This window comes from Palaemon carinicauda, chromosome 2 (genome assembly GCF_036898095.1).
Source record: "Palaemon carinicauda isolate YSFRI2023 chromosome 2, ASM3689809v2, whole genome shotgun sequence".
Lineage (NCBI taxonomy): Eukaryota > Metazoa > Arthropoda > Malacostraca > Decapoda > Palaemonidae > Palaemon > Palaemon carinicauda.
This window is the reverse complement of record NC_090726.1, coordinates 81,396,011-81,402,987: the sequence shown is the minus strand read 5'-3', so window position 1 is coordinate 81,402,987 and position 6,977 is coordinate 81,396,011.

The window sequence follows — 6,977 nt, the reverse complement described above, 5'->3', positions numbered from 1 at the left end:
TTTATACATTTAAGATTGTGTGGAATATTTCCAAGATAGTATACGAGTGAGTTTCGGTGATTTAGGTAATCGATTCTCTTGGTGCCTAGGCTAAGTTGCTTATGGAGCCTTAGTATACTTTCTCATACTCCCCGGTTGCTTTCTTTTCTTCGGAGAAGGTATGCAATCCCTTTCCCTCTGTTTAAGCCTTGGGCTTATCCCTAAGTGGTTTTTTCCGAATTAATTTTTGATAAAACTATACAGGGGTGTTACTGTACCTTCCTGTTCCAGTAAGTCTGGTTCAAAGAGGGACAGAACAACAGAGTTTTTAGTCTGAGTCTGTGCTTGTCTGGCTTGGGGTAGAGTCTCCCTCGCTGGCCTGACACAGACAAAGGTGGCTTAGCCTCCTTAGGTCACTACCGAAGGTTTCTGTGGATATGATTCCTTCTTTTGTGATCTACCAGACTAGTCCTTGTTGCTGTTCTCGGGGGAGGATAAGTTTCTTTCCCTGGGAGTGGCAACACCTTCCTTGCTTTGGTGCTCTGGGAGCTGGCAAGAATTGCTGGCCTCCCCCCTTAGATCTCCCTTAGGCTAAGATAAGTTTCTTGGCTGCGGGTGATCCGTCACTAAAGCAAGGTTGGTAGGACCCTCTTTTGTCCCTTCCCCCTCTATCTCCGTAATGGCCTAGCCATTACAGTACTGTACGTCGTTCTACATCTGGACCTAGTATAGGTTAGGATGTGGAATTGACTCAGCCCCTGCCGGCCGGCAAGGGTCTTATATTTTGAGTGCTGCCCGGACCTCCCTTGGTCCCTTATCCATGCCTGCCTGTAGAGCCAGACGGCATTGGCCAGGAAGCCTGAATTAGATTCTCCCCTTCCTTATATGTACTCTTTCGGATTGCCGGGCTTGGAGGTAGTGTACACTCTTATCCCGGCATCCATCCTATTTTTCTTCTAGTGCTGTACCCGACCCGGCTGCCGGACTATGAGGCCGGCAGCCGGGCAGGTGTAGTCCTCTGGTTCTTTTGCTGCCGGCTGGCATCGGTCCTGTACCTTTGCCGGCCAGCAGCTGGGTACTACCTTGTGTAGTTGCCGGCCGGCAGCCATTGCCGGCCGAAATTGGCTGTTGCCGGCCGGCAATTGCTGCCGACCGGCACATGCATTTGAACCAGAGTTCTGCCGCCTTATAGCTGTTATGTAGTATACTTTAAAGCTAGTTATGGTGTGTGCCGGCCGGCAGGTGCCGGCCGGCACGTATCCTCCCATACTGTACTAGTATTCTTCAGTATAACATATACAGTAAGAGGAAAACTATAGTATGGGTTTTGGTACAGCACTGTGTGTTCTAACACTTTTGTGTTTTCTTGCACAGTCCTTTGCTGTTGCCCTACAGATAGGAAAGTGAGTTCTTTCCTGTCTATTATCCAGGTTTTTAAAATCATTGCTTAGGTGTGAGCTCCACCTGTTTCCTCTGGAAACTAGCATTGGTTACTCTAGAAGAGATTAACCATTTGATTTTATTATCTGGAAGGCTGCAGCAATGGGTTGTGAGGGAAACACAAGTTTGTGTCTTTCCTTTCTGAATTGTTATGCTATACTATGCATATCCAGTGATACATAGTTCACTTGATACTCATGGAAATTTCTTCTCTTTACAGAAGGACACTCCGAAGTGCGGAAGTGCTTTCTGCAACGTCCACAGCAAGAACCTCTGCGGACATGAGTTTTGTAGGAGACACGCAGCATGCGCTGTCTCCAAGGATGATCTCCGGTATTGGGACCCTCAGGTATGTACTGTGTGCACTAACCTGATTACTGAGACCTTTGATTCCCCTAGGACGGAGGAATCAAGGGATATAGCTAGGAAGAAGCTTCGTACCTGGGTAAGGGGCTTCCAAAAGAACACTTCTGGCCCTTATCTTCCAAGTGAGAAGATGAGGGCGTATCTTTTCCCTAAGGCATCAGCTGATGCAGTGATTCCCCAGCCTCAAGAGGAGATCCCCCAAGTTCAGATCCAGGTGGATGCTGAAGTCGCGGTCGCGATGCAAGACATCCAGTTAGATGACAGGATGTCTGATGTGGACGAGTGTCTGGAGGAAGACCTCTTGGCAGAAGCCCAGGATGAAGTTCAAGCCCCAGACGTATTAGAGGTAGACGTCGACGAGGTGTCGGCTACTCCGGTTCAGATTCCGGAGCCTATTCCCTCAACATCGGCCGGTCTCCCAGTAGAGCTGGGACAGGCCCTCTCTTCTATTGTTGGAATGATCCAACAAATGCAGAAGGAGAATCAGGAGAAGGCGGCTGCAATGGAACTGCGAATGCCTTGCAGAATCACATGGGCCCCTGAAAAAAAAAAAAAAAGAAAAAGCTCAATGTGAAACACCTTCCCTTGTGCTCAGATGCTAACCCATGGAGGTATGCTGGGAAAAGCTGGGCTCAGTTCCCCTGGAGGAGGTGGAATTCTGGCCCAGCAAGGCATCATATCCGGACTGTTATGTCCGGCTGAGGAAGGAACCAGCTTCAAAGGAGGAGACAGAGCCGAAGGAGGTCATAGTGATGGACCATGCTAAGGCTCAAGCTCTACTTTCATCCTCGATGAAAGAGAGGGGCTTCTCTAACTCAAAGGTAGCCGCATTGAACAGGAAGCTCCCTTCCTTTGTGTCCTCGCCTACTAGAGCCTTCCCCTTTTTACAGAAAGGGTTTCTGGCTGTACTAAAAGCAGTCGAGGCCGGCAAGCCTTGCCCCTCCCTAGAGGAGTGTAAACCCTTGTCGCTGGCCCTGCCTATGGACCACAAAGACTGGAAGGACGTCCATCTTACGTTCTCAGTTGGAAAGTTGGAGGCTGATATTGCCGGACGTCAGTTCGGCGAGGACCTCCCTAAGCTGTCTGACTTTCTTTTGCGAAGAGAGTTCGATACAAAAGAAAGACTGACTGCCTCAATGTCTCTTCAGACTACTCTCGAGACGATGGCAAGTGACCCCAAGGTCCATGAAATGTTCATGGTAGTGGCCAAGACTCATCTGGCCACAATGACGAAGGACCTTTATGGCTTCGTCAAGGCAAGGAGAGCTTGTAGGGAGTTCGTGTTTACCTCGGCTACTGTGATGCACGATCCAAGGAAACTAATCTCCTCCAACATTTGGGGAAAAGACCTTTTCCCTACCGACTTGGTCAAAGAAGTTGTTGATAAGGCCGCCTTGGAGAATAGAAACCTTCTCCAGAAGTGGGGCCTGGCTATCAAAAGAAAGTCTTCCCCGGATGAGGGTCCTCAACCAAAGAGGAAGACTATGAGGACTAGGCTACCGTCTCGGCCAGCCAAGCCTGTTAGACAGCAACAGCAACTGCAATTGCCATTGCCCGCAGTGCCCCAGATCGTGGCACAAACCCCGACCACTTTTCAGTGGGTACCCCAGGCCGTGTCGACACAGTCCACGGCATTCACCCCAGCGTTCGAAGGGCAGTCTACTTCCTTTCGAGCAAAGCCTAGAAGAGCAGCCAGAGGCTCGTCTAGACGCCCCTCAAGGGGAAGGGGATTCAGGGGTGGTCGTGGTCAGGAAGGCAAGACCTCAGGACGGCAGTCCAAGTGAGGTGATACCGGTAGGAGGGAGACTTCTGAAATTTCGGGATCGGTGGACCTTCGATCCCTGGGCCCACAGCCTACTCAAGAATGGACTGGGCTGGAGCTGGTACAGCACTCCACCCCCGTGCCTTCGGTTTTTCCAACACTCCACCCCCGTTATGGAGGAGTACATTCAAGTACTGTTGGAGAAAAAAGGTGATCCGAAGGGTGAAGCCCATCAATTTCTAAGGGAGGCTGTTTTGTGTTCACAAGAAAGACTCGGAAAAGCTCAGAGTCTTTCTGGACTTGTCGCCACTCAACAAGTTCATAGTGAATTGCAAATTCAAAATGCTAACACTGCAACACATAAGGACCTTACTGCCCAAGAGGGCATATTCCGTCTCTATAGACTTGTCAGACGCCTATTGGCACATTCCAATTAGCCATCGACTCTCCCCCTATCTAGGGTTCAGGCTACAACGAAGACTATACGCCTTCGGAGCCATGCCATTCGGGCTAAACATAGCCCCAAGGATTTTTACGAAGCTTGCGAGCGTAGCTCTCAAACAATTACGCCTAAAGGGAATTCAGGTAGTAGCCTACCTGGACGACTGGTTGGTGTGGGCAGCATCCGAGACAGAATGCTTGCAAGCTTCCAGTCAAGTGATCCAGTTCCTAGAGTACCTAGGCTTCAAGATCAACAGAAAAAAGTCTCGACTTTCTCCATCTCAAAAGTTCCAGTGGCTGGGAATCCACTGGGACCTTTTGTCACACCGTTTCTCCATCCCGGCGAAGAAAAGGAAGGAGATAGTGGGTTCTGTCAAGAAACTTCTAGATTCCGAAAGGATATCAAGACGCGAGCAGGAGAGGGTACTGCGCTCTCTCCAGTTTGCTTCGGTGACAGACCCAGTGCTAAGAGCACAGCTAAAGGATGCAATCGGAGTTTGGAGAAGTTATGCATCAAACGCGCGAAGAGATCTGAGAAGACCAGCCGCTTTGGCTAAGTACTCTTCTCAGGCCTTGGTCCCAAGCCAGACATCTAAAGAAGTCGGTTCTTCTTCAGCCACCTCCCCCGTCGGTGACGATTCACTCAGACGCCTCGAAGGAGGGATGGGGAGGTCACTCTCATCGGAAAAAAGTCCAGGGGACTTGGTCCAAGCTATTCAAGACCTTTAACATAAAACTTTCTAGAAGCTAGGGCAGTGCTCCTTACCTTAAAGAAAGTCTCCCCGCGTCACTCGATCCACATAAGGTTGGTGATGGACAGCGAGGTAGTTGTGAGATGCTTTAATCGACAAGGATCGAGGTCACCACCTCTCGACCAGGTGATGTTGGCCATCTTCCGATTGGCGGAAAAGAAGAAGTGGTACCTGTCGGCAGTTCACCTTCAAGGAGTCCGCAATGTGACAGCGGACGCTCTATCCAGGTTCACACCAATAGAGTCGGAATGGTCCTTAGACGCAGGATCATTCTCTTTCATTCTGAATCAAGTCCCAGAACTGCAGATAGACCTCTTTGCGACGAAAGACAACAAGAAGTTGCCCCTGTACGTGCCCCGTACGAGGACCCCTTAGCGGAAGCAGTGGACGCAATGTCCCTCGACTGGAACAGATGGTCCAAGATTTATCTGTTCCCTCCTCACAACCTTCTGTTGAGGGTCCTCAACAAACTGAGATCCTTCAAGGGGTAGCGGCAATAGTGGCCCACAAGTGGCCGAACAGCGTGTGGTTCCCCCTGGCATTGGAACTGTAGCTGAAGTTTGTACCGCTACCAGATCCAGTTCTGACCCAGCGAGTCCAGAAGTCAACTGTCTGCGCTTCATTCCAGAAAACCCGGACCCTGCAGCTCATGATTTTCTCTCCCTAGCGGTGAGAAAGGGTTTCGGGATTTCGAAAGCCAGCATAGACTTCCTTGAGGAATATAAGTGCAAATCTACTAGAAGGCAATATGAGTCATCTTGGAGAAAATGGGTGGCCTTTGTCAAGGCGAAGAATCTGCAGGAGATCTCGACAGACTTCTGCTTATCTTTCCTCATCCACCTCCATGGTCAAGGATTGGCAGCTAACATGATTTCAGCATGTAAGTCTGCTCTGACAAGACCCATTCTATATGCCTTCCAGGTCGACCTAGGTAACGAGTTCTTTAATAAAGTTCCGAAAGCCTGCGCTAGGCTCAGACCTTCAGCACCTCCAAAGGCCATTTCATGGTCTTTAGACAAAGTTCTTCATTTCACTTCTCTGTTGAGCAATGAAGAATGTGCGTTAAAGGATTTGACACAAAAAGTTATTTTCCTATTTGCACTCGCGTCCGGGGCCAGGGTTAGTGAGATTGCAGCCCTCTCGAGAGAGGCAGGTCGTGTTCAGTTCCTGGATGGGGGAGAACTGAACCTGTTTCCGGATCCTACGTTTCTCGCCAAGAATGAGTTACCCACCAACAGGTGGGGTCCCTGGAGAATCTGCCCTCTGAAAGAAGATGCATCTCTATGTCCAGTAGAATGCCTAAAGGTCTATCTTCATAGAACTTCAGACTTCAAGGGTGATCAACTATTCAGGGGAGAAACATCAGGCTCAAATTTATCTCTGAATCAACTCAGAGCGAAAATCACATATTTTATTCGCAGAGCGGATCCTGACAGTACACCCGCAGGTCACGATCCGAGGAAAGTTGCCTCATCCTTAAATTTCTTTAATTGTATGGATTTTGAACATCTCCGTTCATACACTGGCTGGAAGTCTTCCAGAGTGTTCTTTCGCCACTATGCGAAGCAAGTAGAGGAACTAAAGAGATCTGTGGTAGCAGTGGGTCGCGGTGTTAACCCTACTGTTTAACTCTGCGAGGAACAGTGGTCTTAATTGGGACGATTAATTCCAGGGTGAGTGTGTAGTTACATTCTGTACTACAAACTAAGTGAGGGCACTGTGTTGCCCATGTAGACTGTTCCATTTCCGAAGGTGAACCTAGCATAAGTGCAGACATGTGTGCCGAGCGTTTCTAACGCTAATGTCATTGATTTGTAATACAGACTTTTATGACTTTGATACCTCGGTATCTTAAGAGTGGCATTTAATGTTTTTTCTTTCAGACAAACAAGTTCTGTTTACTATCATACTTATGCTTAAAGTTTTGGGTTATCCTCTTCTTATGTATATATATATATATATAATTGTGGTTAACCTGTCTATTTATTGCCTGTCAATAAACTGGTTCTTGAGAACCTTGCGTCTCCTTCACCTGTGTCAATTTATTGGTATAATTGAGCATTCATTCTATGTACCTTATCTGGGATAATTCTAATAGAATTGTTCCTTTATGCAAGCTATGTTGCATTGGTTTTCCTCCTATGCGGATATAAAACCTTTGTCCAATACAAGTATTGTGCGGAGAATTGGTCGATATTTCATATTGACGCAGTGATTCTTTACAAACTATGCTTTAC